The sequence below is a fragment of the Protopterus annectens genome, chromosome 1.part1, assembly GCF_019279795.1.
Source record: "Protopterus annectens isolate FY-2018-M chromosome 1.part1, PAN1.0, whole genome shotgun sequence".
NCBI lineage: Eukaryota > Metazoa > Chordata > Ceratodontiformes > Protopteridae > Protopterus > Protopterus annectens.
In genome coordinates, this window is record NC_056726.1 from 1,135,927,345 (window position 1) to 1,135,943,750 (window position 16,406).

Genomic DNA, 16,406 nt, shown 5'->3' on the forward strand with positions numbered 1-16,406 from the left:
CACCAACATGGGGACTCTATGCTCCAGACCAGAAGTGTATCCCTCACTGGTAAGATCAGACCATAAACTAATCTCACTAGGTATTCACATCCCGACCCCAGCCCCTGCCCATAAAACCACAGTGAAAAACTTCTCTAAAGCAAATTTTGCACTCCTCAAAACCGAGGTGGAATCCTTCAAAGCCCCCGGGCCTGCGGAAAATATGGCCCCGACCGCAGAATCCTTTATAAACGCATTCTATGAACACCTTCAGGAATGCATGGATCATGCAATCCCAAACAAAACCAAGACCCAATCCTCCAAAGGCAGGCATCCTGTCTGGTGGACCCCAGCCATAAACAAACTATACAACAGAAGGAGGAAGCTACTACATGATAGAGCAAAATCCCAAAAAAGGAAGGCATCTCTGATCAGTATTAGCAAAAAACTACGGGCACTCATAAAATCGACTAAGGCCAGCTTCAAGAGAAAAATTGCACAGGACACTAAGGATAATCACAAGGCTTTCTTTAGTTATGTTAGAAACCTGGGTGGGAATTCCCAGATATGCTCAGAATTAGTCCAAAATGACAAAAAATACACCGAACCCACAGACATTGCCAACATCCTAGCTGTCAAGTTCAGCGCAAACTTCTCCCCCCCCCTTCCCCACCAAAAGGGCAAATATCTATCCCAGCAGAGTGCTGCCACCCTGACATCACAGATGCTCAGTTAAGAGCCGCCCTCCCCAAAGCAAAAAACACAGCATCAATGGGACCAGACGGTGTGCCGGGCTGCGTCCTACATGAACTCCAAGAAGAACTAAACCCAAACATAAAACTACTGTTCAATCTCAGCCTAACTACAGGATATGTACCCAAAGAGTGGCATACAGCAACAGTGGTCCCTCTCCACAAAGGTGGTGCCTCAACGGATCCTGGAAACTATCGCCCCATAAGCCTGACTAGCTTGGTCTGCAAAGCTATGGAAAGGATCATCATGGACCTCATAAATAAAGATATTGGGGACCTACAGACACTGGATTCTACCCAGTTCGGCTTTGTTAAGGGCAGATCCTGCCTCTTAAACCTGGTCAATTTCTTTGAAACAGTCACCAAGGCCATTAATGAGGGGAAGGTGGTCCACACAGCCTACCTGGACCTCGCAAAAGCCTTCGATACAATACCCCACTCGGGCATTACAGATAAGCTCACCAACTTTAACATAAACCCCTATGTCACTAGATGGGTTTCAAACTGGCTCAAGGACAGAACCCACATGGTTAGAATTGCTGAAGCCATGTCAGACTCCAAACCAGTTACAAGTGGCGTCCCACAAGGCTCAGTCCTGGGACCTCTCTTGTTCGATATATATTTCACGGAGGTACAGGCCAATACGGAAGGACTGTGGCTGACCAAGTTCGCAGATGACTGCAAACTGGGCGCCATAATTGACTCTCCAGCTGACACAAGCATCCTCCAAAAGGGCCTCATAGAAACAGACAACTGGTGCCAGAGCCATGGCCTCAAGCTAAACGCCAAAAAGTGTATAGTCATCCCCTTCAGCAAAAAAAAGTGCCCACAAATTACCACATAGATGGTAATCCATTAAGTACGGAAGAAGTAATTAGGGACCTGGGAACCCAAGTTGATAGCAATCTCTCATTTGACAATCACATGGCCAAAGTGGTTAGAAAATCATTTTATATAGCCCACCTAATCATGAAGGGATTCACATCTTGATCAGGGGAGGTCATCGTGCCTCTTTACTCATCCCTCATCAGGCATATAATTGAGTACAATGCCCCTTTTGGGATGTACCTTACCAGACACCTGCAGCAACTGGAAAGACCCCAAAAATACCTCACCAAGAGGATCAAAGGGCTCAAACAGATGCCATATGCTGCCCATTTAAAGAAACGCCAGCTCTACTCAGTGGCATACCGCCTGCTCAGAGGCGATCTGTGCCTGATGTATAAAGCCATGTCCAACCTGGAATTAATGGACATGCTACACCTCAGAAAATCCAAATCCCATCGAGCTATGCGCTCGAGAGACTTGAACCTCAGCACTGAAATAAATAGGACATGCTGGAGGGACAGATTCATAACCCAGAGGCTCCCTTCACTCTGGAATAAAATCCCAGTCCAGATTAGGCAGAGTCCCTCATTGACACTCTTCAAGAGGAATCTTGATGAGTGGATGGGAGATCGTAGATTAACTCCGGGTATCACTTCTATGTCATTGTTAGACAGATGTACAGTATACTAACCTCGAAAAAGGGCATAGCAAAATTCATTTTAAAATGGGTGGCGAAAGCCAAACACACTTTGGCTAGGCTTGTAAATGCCCTAGGGCAGATAGCCTAGTATGAACCAATGAAACTATGAACCTAAGATAAGGTAGACTGGAAGAGAATTTGAGACTGCATATACAATTATCTAAGGTTACTTTGAATGTGGAAATGGTGCTACTGTGCTTTACATGTAGTGGACATTTTTGTAGGCTTAAGAGATTTGAGAATTACATTGGGATATGAATCTATCATGCTAATGTGTATTATTTATATGCTGATGAAGGTTGAGTATTTTTAACCAAGTATTTGATGTACCATTAGTTGTGCGAAGGAATAGGAGATCAAATAGTTTTGGATCTTTCATGGTAAGAAAGGCTAGACATAGTTCTCCATGGAGGAGTCTGTAAGAGACTGAGAATAGACGAGGGACTGCCAGTCTCTGCTGATAACTAAGATTTTTGAGACCACTGATCTTTTTAGTAATGAATCTCTGAGGTTTTTCAAACTGTATGCCATTTAAATAAATACATGACAAAAGGTGCATTATATTTAATAATAGGTCTGATAAGTTATGAGTAAAGGGGGATTAGGTTCATAGGTTGTTACTAGGCTAATGACTACTAGGGCCCTTACAAGACTAGCAGCTTACCCCAAACCATTCGGGCCCCAAGTATCATGGGCATCTATATGGAGGAAGCATGTTAGTAGGGAGGTAATGAAGGATTTGTGGGTGGGTGTTAGTAAGGATAATACTTTTTTATTGACTGTCTCTGTCCATATTGAGACATGGGTGAACGGAGGGTAAATTTAAAATTTCCCATCCAGTTGTCAAGATTTTGTTTGAATAGGGTCAGGGATGAACTCTGTTTTATATGGATAAGGATTGTTCCATAGTGTTGGAATTATTTAGAACACATATCTGTCTCTCCTGCATTTTCTGTTTTTGCCACAAGTGACATTTATGTTTCTGGATCTAGTCTTTCTAGTGCTGTTGGTTTTGTGCATGTGCAACAGATCCATCAGTGGTGGGTCTGAGGAGGAAACCCTGTAAGCAAAGCAAATATCCCCTCTCAGCAGCCTGTAGGAGACTGAACACAGAAACAAAGCCTTTAGACAATCAGTGTAGGACAGGGTATTCATGCCCTGAATTCACCTGGTGAGAAACCTTTGTGGGCATTCCAGATGTTGCAAGTGCCTGGTTAGGTACATGCCAAATGGGGCATTGTATTCTATAATATGTCTGATAAGGACCTAGTAGAGTAGTACTATAACTTCCTTGGACCTTGATGCCATATCTTTACATGTTATTTGGGTAAAATAGAAAGATATTCTTATTACCTTAGCTATGTATTTGTCAAAGGCTGGATTGCTGTCTACATATGTTTCCAGATAACTTACTACTAACTTGACTCTAAAGTGTTTTATCGATGGAGTAATTAACTTGGGTTGACAGTTTCCAAAACGACATTGGCTTTGGCACCAGTCATTTGTCTGAGTTCAGCCCACTTGCAAGATGTTGGTGTCTGGGGGGAATGTATAATAACTTCCAATCTGCAGTCATCTACAAACTTGCTGAGCCTTGATTTCCAAGAAGTAGATGACAAACAGAAATGGGCCCAGCATGGAGCCCTGGGTTACTCCATTGGTGACCGGTCCTTGGTGGAGGTGGCCTCACCAATCTTTGCTTCGTTGGTCTGATCTGTGATCCAGCCAGCAATCCAGAGAGTTATGTAAGAATTTACACATAGCACAGAGAGCTTGTCAACATTGCCTGAGTGGGATCTAGTAAATCTAGTGGGAATCCTTTTGGAAATTAGATTGTCCAGATAAAAGGCTTTCCAAACTGCTGTGGATACATGATGGTCAAATGATAAGGAATTATCAACAAAAGTACCCATATCCCTTACATCAGTGTCTGATTGGAGGGGTGTATCTCCTATATGGTAAGTGAAACTGTTTTATTTGCCAAAATGAACAGTGTTTGACCACTGTCCTAGCACCAATTTCTAACATGGTTTAAATAGTGTTGGAGCAATCATGAGTCAAAGATTAAATAACAACACCCAGTTTACAGTCATCTGTGAACTTAGTTAACCATAGCCAGAAGGGCTAAGTGAAGGTATGAAAATACATACAAAATAGGTGAGGGACCAAAACTAGACTCTGCGGTACACCACTGGTGACTGTTTTGCTTTCAGAAGTAGCACCTGCTACTGTAACCATATGGGTTCTGTCAAACAACCAGTTAGCTATCCACTGCACAGTATAAAGATTTATATTGAGATTTACAAGTCTATCAATAATGTCTTCATGGGGAATAGTGTCAAAGGCCTTGGCCGCATCTAGATATGCTCTATCCACTGCACAACCACTATCACTGCTTCAGTTACTTTTTCAAGGAAGTTAATGAGGTTAAAGAGGCATATATACCTCTGAAGCTCTTATAGCAACAAATCTGGACAAAGTCATAAATAATGGGATAAAGGCCCAAAAATAGGGACACTTTATAAATATTGCTCTTATAAGCTTAGAATGTTGATAGAATAACAGGTTTTCCTTTAGCATGAATTTTCTGTAGTGTATGAAGTCTGAAATTCAAATTTCTGCCATTATTTTCTGACTTCAACCCATGATGATTTGCTAATGATTTACCAGAAAACCACAATTCTGTGAGAAACTCACCAAATATATGAGGCAAAAATCTGGACATTTTGCAAAAACCTGTATAGCTGAGAGGCATGTAGGCAGGACATTCCTTTAATAAAGCCAAATTTGTGAGCGTCCAGGGTTGACAGATACTCTTTATTTTCTCCCTGTTTTACAGAATAAGTAGTTTGGCATATTAAATCTAATACTTTCCTGCTGCAGTGACAGATCAGGATTACAAATCCCCACTTGAGTCAAACAATAGATCTGAAGTTTATTTTTAACCCTTTGTTTGTGGGTGAGGGTGAACAAACCTTCCTGCACTGAGGTAATTGCTATCCAGATCTGTAGTAGGTCATGAAAAGTAATGAAATGTAATCATAAAGCTCTAGATCAAGTCAGCACAGGAGGGTAAGGAAGGTGTTCAAATATGTTAATAGAGATGTGCCTGCTCATCCATTTCTGCTGCTGTGGTAGGTTTGTGTTTGTATGTTAACATAGACTTCCAGCTCATTCAGATCCATTGGTTTGGTAGGTATACAACATTTGTGTTTGGTATGAGAAGGCCTATCATTTTTAGAAGACAAAGTGCCAGGCTAATCGTCATGGATATTATTCCTCACAGAAACATACCTTTGATTACTATGACCTCAAAGAATTACCTAAACCTGGATATCACATTTAGCTTATAGCATCTTATGAAAGCATTTGCTAAAAAAAAGAGCAACTCCTTCAGTTTTGTATCTGGCATGAGAAAATTCATCATTGCATGCAGCAGGACAGAGTCCCGCTTTCATATTGCTTGTTGGCTTACTCAGTAGAACATATCTTTGATTACTATGGCCACAAATGAAGACCTAGGCGGCCTGCATATTATGTCCAGCTTGTAGACTGTCACAAAAGCATTTAGAAAAGACCAAGTAGTTGCTTCAGAAATGTCATCCAAAGTTGCCATATTAAAAAAAAAAAGCCTGAGAGGTAGTCTCTGTTCTAGACGAATCAACTCTAGATTCAGACGCTGCTCTAGTTGAGTTAACCCTCGGTTCAGAGAGCAAACATTTAGTATAGCTATCATAGGTAGTTATTAGGTTTGAAGTTCAAAGCAGCATTGAGGAGCCTAACTCAAATTCCCAGCTCCCCCCAAGCACAGTCTACTGAGGTGATTTGCTCTAGGTCACATAGTAGGTAAATGAGAGCTGAGGGAATCAAACCCTGTACCACAAAAAGTACAGCGCACAGCCTTAACCCTATGCACACACTGCCGGATGTAGCAATACCCATTTGTTAACTAGGTAGGCCAAGTGGAAGTGCAGTCCCTTTTCAGGAGTGACCCAAGAGCAACGTCTGGTTAAGTGCCTTGTTCAGGGTCACACAATAGGCAAATGTGGATTGAGTAAATCAAGCTCTGTACCACAGAAACTCCATCTCACAGCCTTAATGTTCTGTGCCAATTGACAGACTACATAACAACATTTAATACAATCAGTCATCCATGTAACTAGTGTTTTTGTAGATATTTTTATGAGCAGCTGTCTCTAGAAAAGGATGTGAACAGCAGAGGGTATTTTTTGGAACAATTTGGTTCTGTCTACTTAAAACCAGTCTCTCTTTGAACAGCCATACAATGCAGCAGATACTCTCCTCTGTTACTTTATCTGGGGAAGAAGGCCAGAAAGAATGTTTACTGACTTAGGTCAGACATAAACTACCTTAAACATGAAAGAAGCACTCTGCTTTATAAAACATCACACAAGGAATGGACGCTGTGAAACTCATGCCATGAAGAAATAGACTTCTGAGATAAAAATCTCACCCATGTTGAAGAGCTGCTTCAAAGGGAAATGTATACGTTTTTCCAGGACAGGTTGGAAGGGTGGCCTGATGATTAAGGTGTTTGCCTTACAAACACAAGGTGTAGGGCTTGAACCCCACAAGGGATAATTGGCTAGGCTTAAAATGGCTTGCAAGGGCAGTTAGCTTAATACTAATCTATGAACCTATAAATCCCACAAGAAAAGGTGACATTTGAGAGTAGATTTGTAATAGGTAATCTAAAGTTGAGGGTACAGAAGCAATGCGTAGTTTGGGTTCCCCTAGACTAGTTCCAGTAGGAAAATGTATCCATTCACCCTTATAGGTTATTCCAACACTGATCTTTTGCGCACATGTAAAAATGCTAAATACCATGGATAGTTAGATATTATCTCTTGCCATTAATGGAACTGGAGAAACTTAGCAGATATACTCTTTCTGCAGAGATCTGGCTGGAGCTTGCCAGAGAAAGGGGACAGTAATGTCATGAAGGCCTATGAACATAGAGGTTTCTTCAACAGGTGAATTTTGAGCAAGTGGAACCAGACCTGTTGAAGCCAAAATGGGGCTATTACAGTATCCTGAGACTTGTTTGGCTTTACGAATGACCCTCACCATCAGAGTTAATGGAGATAGCATATGAGTTCTGGGTGCCATTTCTGGATATAAACATCTGTGTGGCATTTCTTCAATGGCAGGATGAGTGAACATAACCTGTTTGTACTTGTCATGTGTTGGGTAGGTAAAAACATTATTGCATGGCCTGCCCCAATGAAGGAACAACGTCATTGCTACTGAAGGGCTGATAGTCCATTTGTCTTTCATTGACTGAGCTTTTCCACAAATTTGTTGGCTTCTTCTGAATGTGGTTCACTATCAGAAACTGGTTGGTTGATATATCCCATTCTCAAATCCTCACTAACTCTTAACACACCAGAAAAAAGCAGGTGACTTTTGATTTTTACTGTATCAAACCATGGTCCAGTCATCACCATGGATGGCTATCACATGCTGGGAAAGGGAGGCATGAAATGTTTGGAGTCTGAGCAAGACTGTTATCACCCCCAGAACACTGAAGTGCAACCTGACATCTCAATGTGACCAGACACCTTGGACAGTCTGGTTTTGACATTGCACCCCCCCCCCCCCCCCATGCTAGGGCAGAAGTGTCAAGTGTTACCATCACTGCAGGGGTAAGGATTTGGAAAGAGTTGCTCAAAGTCTTGTCATTTGCAACCACCATTTCAAAGAAGTCTAGCAGCCTTTCTGCATTATCTGTCGACAAAATGGATCTCAGATTTGTGACTTTTATATTTCAAGACCTATTGAAGCTTTCCCATGTAAAATACTGCAAAGGGTATCACTGTAATTAGTACAGCCATCTTCTTTTTCTTCATTTTCTTTAGAAAAAAAGATGAATTGTGGCAAATGGTGATTGAACAGTTCTGAAGAACAGCTTCTGAAATGGTAGGATCCTCTCTGAATGTAAGAGTTCTTCAAGAAAATGGGTCCAGAATACACCCTATTAATAGGAGCAGCTCAGAAGGCTCCATATGAGATGTTATGGTATTAACCTTATTCCTCTTGGATTGCAACAAGCTACTCAGGGGACTGCTAAGCAGTGATTAGCTTATTCACTGAGTAGGTGGCTAGGAGTCACTCAAGCCAGCTATCCTGATAAGAAAACAATTTTTTATCCCTTGTAACCTGTAGTTCATTCCAACCACAGATGGGTCCGCTTCACATGGTTAATATTTCACAAAGTCGAAGACCATATGGCCGAGACCATATGATCGACTTTCGAAATGTCGACCATGTGGAACGGGCATCTCGGTACAGTGCAGAATGGAAAGATTTCCATCTTTCACACTATAGTGCAATCTCAGAGTTGGTATATTTAAGTTCCGGGGGGGGTGGGTGCAGGAGTTCTTGCTCCGCTGCTAGCAACGTGAAGGTAAGTGATTATTGTGTTTTTGTTTTTTTTTTTTTTTTTGCTTTTTTTTACATGGTCGACATTTCGAAAGTCGATCATATGGTCTCAACTATATGGTCTTTGACCTTATGAAATGTCGACCATGTAAAGTACACCTCCACAGACATATATTTTGGTGAATATCCTGGTCTGAAAAGAGACAAAATGAAAGAGTCATGAAGTGATAATGAATGGTTCCTACCAGGAAGTAGAGATGCTATCTTGGTTTCTTCACTGTCTTCATACGGAGGTCCAAATTAAACATTCCGTCTCCTTCTGACAGATGTGGAGGGATAAACTGCACTATAACTAACCAAAAGGTTAAAGTATTCAGGTGAATTAAATCCAGGATGGACTTAACAGTTATCATTTTCTTTGATAACAAAAAGGACCTGGAGTAGTAACCTGTACTTTTCTACTCTGAAGGGATCTCTTTAGTGTCTCTTTTTTTCCCCAAGACTGTTCAAGACCTCTTTTGTTGCTGTAGCTTTTTGGTGGGTTTGAGACATCAGGGAAGAGTAAATAGTGAGGCAGTGGGCAGTATGGAATGGGAATGTATGCCCTTCGATATCACTCTTTTTGTCCACTGGTCTTCCTAATGGCCAACCAAGCAAGAGAGTGGAGGAACAGTCGGCTTCCAACAGCCTCCAGAGTGGAAGAGTTGAGTAAGGATTTAGGAAATCTGTGGCTGCTCCTACTCCAAAAAAGAGAGACTGCAGTTCTCCTGCTGCTGCTAATTACCCCTACCCCTGAGATAGAAAATAGTTTATGGTAATTTTTGTTCCCTCAAAATATCTGGATTCCTTTGCTGCCAGACATTTTTGTCATCAGCCATTGCATCCTAGAAAGTAGATGTTATTTATGTTATTTTATTATTTGTCTTTTGTTGATCAGGTTAGTCTCACTAGCCAAGTAGCCTCTTTTCAGGGGAGACCTAAGGTGCTATTTATATTATTTAGATAAATCTGGCCATGGCATCAGGGAATTTCCCATACTCAAGTTATAGAGTTATAGATTTTACAACTTCACATCAACAATTTTAAAGTTTTTTTCCTCCTTCTTCGTGTTCTACAGATAGGCCTTTACTTCAGGGTTAAAAAAAGAAGTGTCTTGAAAGGATGAGTTCAAAAAGTTCACTTTGCTATTTTCATCAAAATAAGTAAATTTGTGACAGAAAGCTCGTGCCTGCAGTCATTCGAACTGTACCTCGTCTAAAGGAACACCTAACTGCTACATTTTATCATGCAGCTCTTTCTGAAACCAAATAATGTGTAACATGTAGTTCCTGGATCTCAAAGAGACCATGGAAGATGTATAAACACAATTCCTAAATTGTTCCATAGGCCTGGACTCTTTATCAGAGTATGGACTGCAGGTATTTTCAGGATTTAAACTTTTCTAAGGGCTGTTTGTGCAGCGACTGAATTAAGAGCTGGGTCTTCTACCAGGAGTTCTAGTCTTGACAGGACCATTTCTTTGGTGCAGTTACCACAATATTTGGGATGTGCCATACCTTCCTTGTGGCAAAGGTGAGCATTTTCCCAAGTAGCATCACCACCAAATAAGTAGGCCTGCAAAGGAAGAACATGCGAATGTCACATGGGCAGTGACTGGTAATCAAGACTGAGCTGTAGAATTGGGAGCTGTGAACCTCTGTGCTTTTCTGCCTGTCCTCTGTGGTGATATGTTTCAGAATAATGAAGAAGCATAGCTTGATTTTGAAGTCATGCAGAGTCATTGTCTGAGATCTTGCGATCCTTTGTCCTGCTGCTGGACAAATGGGACATAAATGGGCTTTAACCAAAGAAATACATGCTGTTTCTATAAGAACCAATATTCGACTAGACGAAGATGTTGACGGAGACAGATTCTCAGTTGTTTGTAATGTTGGTGTCAAAGTCAAGAGCTGATTTCATGCTCAGTATTCAGGGGACAGGTACTGACAACCACAGGGTCAACTGTACTGAAAACAACATTGACAAATCAGGCTTGGTGTCAACCTCTGCACTGAGAGACTGAACTCCAGTTTGGGTCTGACATGCCAACAAATGTCAGCACTGTCAAGACAGAAGGCATCAACACCAGTTACTTTGTCAGCAAATGAATAACACCTGAAAGACCTGACTACAGTAAATAGGTCTTCAAATGTCCACATCAGCATCACAGTGGTCAGTGCTGGTCTTCTCAGTACTTGTGCCTGTGTTGTTGGTACACTTGAAAAAAATTGTGGAGAATGGCTTATATCCACCTGACAAAAACTGGGAAATGAGGCTGCAGACAGTTTTTATTAAGCCTGAATAAATGTTTTTAAAAGCTTATCATAGTCTGTCTCTGGTGCAGACAGTAAATTACACCTTGCTGAAGATGGCCTACAAGTCACAATTTGAGACATTACTATATCAGCTAATGAAGATAAACTCTATAGTTTTACCTTGTGAGAAATGGAAGCCATCATAATTACAGTAGCTTTCAATGTCAAAGTCAACTGACTTAGTCCTGAAGTATCTTTTATCCCCAAGGTTGACCCTGTTATTTCTAAAGTGTTAACTTGTCTTTCCAGTCCTATTCGTGTTTGGGGTAAAAACCTGACAAATGTCACATTTAACAATAGTATGTTTCTCAGACAGATAAAATAAACCCACTCAGTACTTACTTTGTGAAATTTTATTTCCATATTTACACTTAAAAGAATGGCCAAATGCAGCAAATGCAGTTAATAACAAGTCAGCTGCTACGACACACGAACATCAAATATGCTGGGAAATAAAACATCAAGAAAAACAACATTTTCTTTGTTTTTAATGTCAGCAGTAGGAAGCTAACTAGCATCAGAGAACAGAAGAGGTGGAGAAACATTAAGAAAAAGTGAAAACAATGGCAGAAGTAGTGAAAAAGAACTTTGGTGACAAAATGTCTAAACATTTTTGTCGCGGAATTCAAACCATCTTGGAACTATCCCACCAATGGTAAGTGTGCAACCCAGTGAAAGATATTTGAAGAGGAAGGTCCTCAGATGTAAGATTATGGATTAAGCTGTTGGGTTTAGTAACCTAGGAAAGCTTTAGATGCCAAGCAACCTAATGTCTAACTGCATTAGGATGGACCCCCTTTCTACCAAATAATGATATAGTACAACATTCTACAGGCTAGTTTACTTGAGTATTTGGCTTTGGTATTTTTGCAGACTTCAAAAGAGCATGTACATTATAGATTCTATTATTGCCTTATATTTTAAAATAACTTGATATCTTTTACTACTGAGGAAGCTGCAGAAACCCCATATAAAGGTTTTACTACATGTACATGACTCACATTTGCTCGAGACCTTCTCCCTTGCTGCTACTTGCTTTAATTGGCAGGTGCTCTATCTCCCACCAGCCCGATTCCTATGCACTTACACTAAGCTAACTAACCCTCCCAGAAATCTGACCCTAACCCTCAAAACAACTCTTTAAACCTAGAATCGCCCACCTCACCTAAATCCTAACTCTGAGCCAACTTCTGGTCGTTGCCTAAACCTAAAATCCCCCTTCCATCCTTAAACTTAAAGTTCCCCTTGCTGTTTCCCTTCCTCACTTACCAGTTCATAGGTTCATAGGAGATTACTAGGCTAATGGCCCTAGGGCCTTTATAAATCTAGCCTGTAATACCCATGTTTCCTAACTTACCATGGTTAAATGATCATTGTTAGCAGGTGATATATACATATATATATATATATATATATATATATATATATATATATATATATATATATATATATATATATATAAGGTGAAGGATCAGATGAGAAGGCAAGAAATGTGGAAAAAACATAAATATAGTTGCAAGTATAAAAAACTTCTGGAAGTGCCTCATGTTGATCAAGAATGAACACAGGAATGGTTAAGGAGAGGTGAATTTACATAAAAAAATAAAAGGATAATATTAGCTGCCCAAGATAGTGGGCTGCATACATGCTGGTTTACTAAGTCCATTGAACATGTGGGAGAAACAGACATATGTAGGTTTTGTGGAACCGAGTTGGAAACAGTTACACACCTTATTGCTGGTTGCGATGCTCTAATAGCAGAGGGACTGTATACTGAAAGGCATAATAATGCGGCGAGATTGTTGCACTGGAGATTGTGCAAACATTATGGTATCGATGTGGGTGAAAAACATTGGAAACATGAGCCACAGAGAATCATAGAAAATTATGAAGTTTACATCACATGGGATCACCCAATACCAACAGTCCAAACGATAGATGCTAGAAAACCGGACATAGTAATCCAAGAAAAGAAGACAAAAGTAGCATTGATCATTGAAATTGCCACACCTAGTGACTATAGTGTCTTGCGTACAGAGAGAGACACAAAGTCATAAAATTCTTTGATCTGCAGGCAGAAACGAGAGCCATGTGAAAGAAAGATACCCAGACAGTTCCAATAGTAGTAGGAGCAACTGGTCTTATAAAAATGAATTTGCAGTCATATTTAGATATGTTAGCAATTCATGTAACACCATATGAATTGCAGAAGGAGTCATTGCTGGGCACATTGCGGGTACTGCAAAGAGCACTTTTGGCTAACATCAAAGAGTGAAATAATTCTAATTTCATGAACTTTAATCATACTTTGACTTAGGAATGGGGTCCATTCCTGAGATGGTATTAGAAACCCAAAAGACTTGGAGAAATCAAAAAAAAAAATTAGCAGAGTGAATCTATGATCAGCATTGACTGCCCCTGTCAACGAAGGACATAGGTACCACCTCTGGGATGAATTTATGGTCTCCATCCAATTGACAAAGATGCTGTTAAAATGGGTCATTGAGGAGATCTGCTTCACTTGAAGTGGGAGTTTCTGCCAGAGGAGTAGCAGTCTATGAGATACATATCAGTCTCTCAAACATGTTCTGTTTATGTCACAAGCTATACTAAGATCCCTGGAGTGAGTGACTCTTGTCCCATTTGATTTGCCAACGTGCAGCTTTGTAGGTCAGGCACAGCTCATCTCTCAGCAGCCTGGGAAATACAAAGCACAGTGATAGAGCTTGCAGTCATTTCATGTAGGTCATGTTTTGGAGGCCCTGGATTTTCTTGGTTAGAAACCTCTGTGGCCTCTCCAGCTGCTGCAGGTGCCTGGTGAGGTACATAGAAAAGGCAGCATTGTATGCAATTATTGGTCTAGTAAAGGTCAAGTAGAGAGGAGTTATAATGTCCTTAGTTTTGGACGCAATGCCCTTACTTATGAGATGTGCAATGTAAAAGGCTTTACTTACCACTGTGGACACACAGTGATTGAAGTTTAGATTGCTATCAACCTGTGTTCCCCAGTCTGTCACCACTGTGTTTGAACTTAAGGGGGTGCTGTCTATATTATAATTTGCAAGGGATAATTCTTTGCCAAAAGGGATAATGATGTACTTTTTTCCTTTTAACTTTAGTCCATGGCATAATTCATTTATCTGTGTTATCGCCTTTTGTAATTTGTTAACATTGTTTGGGGACTCAACAACTGCACATAATTTGCAGACATCTGCGAACTTGGTAAGCCACAGGCCTTCTACTTTCACCTGGACATCTGAATAATAGATTCCAAACAGTAGAGGGCTCAGCACAGATCCCTGCAGTACATCACTGGTAAATGGTCAACTGATGGAATCCCCAACTTTAACAGTAAGGGTTCTGTCGGTGTGCCAGTTGGCTACCCATCTGGTGATATATGGGTTAGTCTGCAGATGGGGGAAGTTTCTCAATAATACCTGAATGGGGAATTGTGTTGAAATTCTTGGCTAAATCAAGATAGGTGGTATGTACTGCCTTGCCCTCATCCAGGGCTTTGGTGACATTTTCAAAGAAGTCTTCCGGGTTTAATAAACAGGATCTACCCTTAACAAAGCCAAACTGGGTTGGGTGAAGAGTTTTGATGATTCTTTCCATACCCTTGCAGGTAAGGTTGGTTAGAATTATGAGACTATAGTTCCCAGGGATGGTTGATTGATCTCCTTTGTGCAAGGGGGTTACTATTGCTGTTCTCCACTCTGCTGGAACAAAGCCAGTGCTCAAGCTATGATCGAAGAAAGATCCAAGTGGTTACACTAGGTCTTGTTTTAAATTGTTTTTTAAGCAACCTGGGATGTTATCTGGTCCCATGGAGGCCGTGTTTTTGTCCTTGGAGAGGACGTATATGATCTGCTCTTTGGCGATGCTAGATGGAGGACTGGTGTCAGGGATGCTTTGGGGTGTGTCCAGTAGGGATGGGGGGGTGGAATTTTCACGAAATTTGTCTGTGAGCAGGTTGGCAATTTCTTCAGATTCAGTGTCAAAGGTACCATCCACTATAAGGTCGGCACATAGCTGGGCATTCCCTTTAAGGTTTTAGATGTAATTAAAGAATGCCTTATAATTGTCTTTAGCTAGGGATGATAATTTAGCCTCATAACTCGCTTTACAAGACTTTTCAAGATAATTGATATGCTTGTTCAGGCTGTGGAGGGTATTATTCCTCTGCTGAGTAAGCTGCCTCTTGTTCTTAGATAACAGTTTCTTCCTTTTTTTATATAATCTATTTATACTTGCAGTCTACCAGGGTGGCTTGTTTTTTCAGGAGGACCTGGGTTTGATCCTGGCAGATACAGCTGAGTATATACAGTTGTTTAAATGGCTATACAAGGCATGTGTGTACTCAACTGTATAGGAGTCATTGTTGGCTGTGTTGGCAGAGGGTTTTAAACTTTTTATACCATTGCTTAGTAGTCTATAGTTTGCTTTGGAGAAATTTTTCAATTTTTTTACTCCTGTAGGGCTGTCGTGTCTGATCTTTACTTCAAGTGAGACAGATTTATGGTCTGACCTTACCAGGGAGGGCAACACACAGGAAGTAGTGCAGTCCCCCCCCCCCCATGTTGGGGAGTACCAAGTTTAGGACTTTCAAGCACCTTGTAGGGGCATAGACTAAGTGTTCAAGAGCATTTGAATTAACAAAGTCCAGGAATCTCAGGGCAAGTACATTAGAGGTCATATATGTTGCCCAATCAATGGAGGGATAGTTGAAATCTGCCATGTCCAAAGTGTTTGGCTGTATAGGGAGTGACTCTAGAAGTCCAGGTAGGTGGTGTGGTTCATGGTAGGGGAGCTGTAACTTGTGATGATGTAGTAGAGTGTTTTACATATAATTATTTAGACCTGGAGTAGCTCCAAAGTGTCATACTCTTTAACTAGTCTCGAGTTGTATTTGGATTTAACGAAGATGGATACACCTCCACTTCCACTCTCATTTTGGGGTCTGAACATGTGGAAACCATTGCGGCCTTATGTGGCTGGGGTGCTCACTGCAGTCTTGAACCAAATCTCAGTGACTGCACAGATGTCAACATATTCCAAGGTGAGGAGTGCTTCAAAGGAGTGTAGTTTCCTGTTTAGACTCCTAGCATTAAGCAGCATAGCCTTGAGTTTATCTCAAGTGGGTTTCTTTACATAGGAAATGTTGTTTTCACATTACCTAAAAAAGGCACTATGGGGGAGGCAAGCATCTGTGACAGTATCAGAAAGCCTTGAGGAGACCAATGAAGACCAACCCTGGCAAAGCTACGATGTCTGTCGACCATGTCTTCCCAGGCTGACAGATATTGGATCCCCCTGGATTGACACCAGAAGCTAAGCCAATTATTGTAGTCAATCATTTTTGTTTGTATTGTGGTATCATCCTGGTTGTAG

At 40.9% G+C, this 16,406-nt stretch overlaps 1 protein-coding gene across 1 annotated transcript in view; it reads left to right on the forward strand.

Annotated features, from left to right (window-relative positions):
* Window positions 1-16,406, forward strand: part of LOC122815721 (deleted in malignant brain tumors 1 protein-like) — a 787,040-nt gene that overhangs the window by 512,306 nt on the left and 258,328 nt on the right. The window lies entirely within an intron of this gene.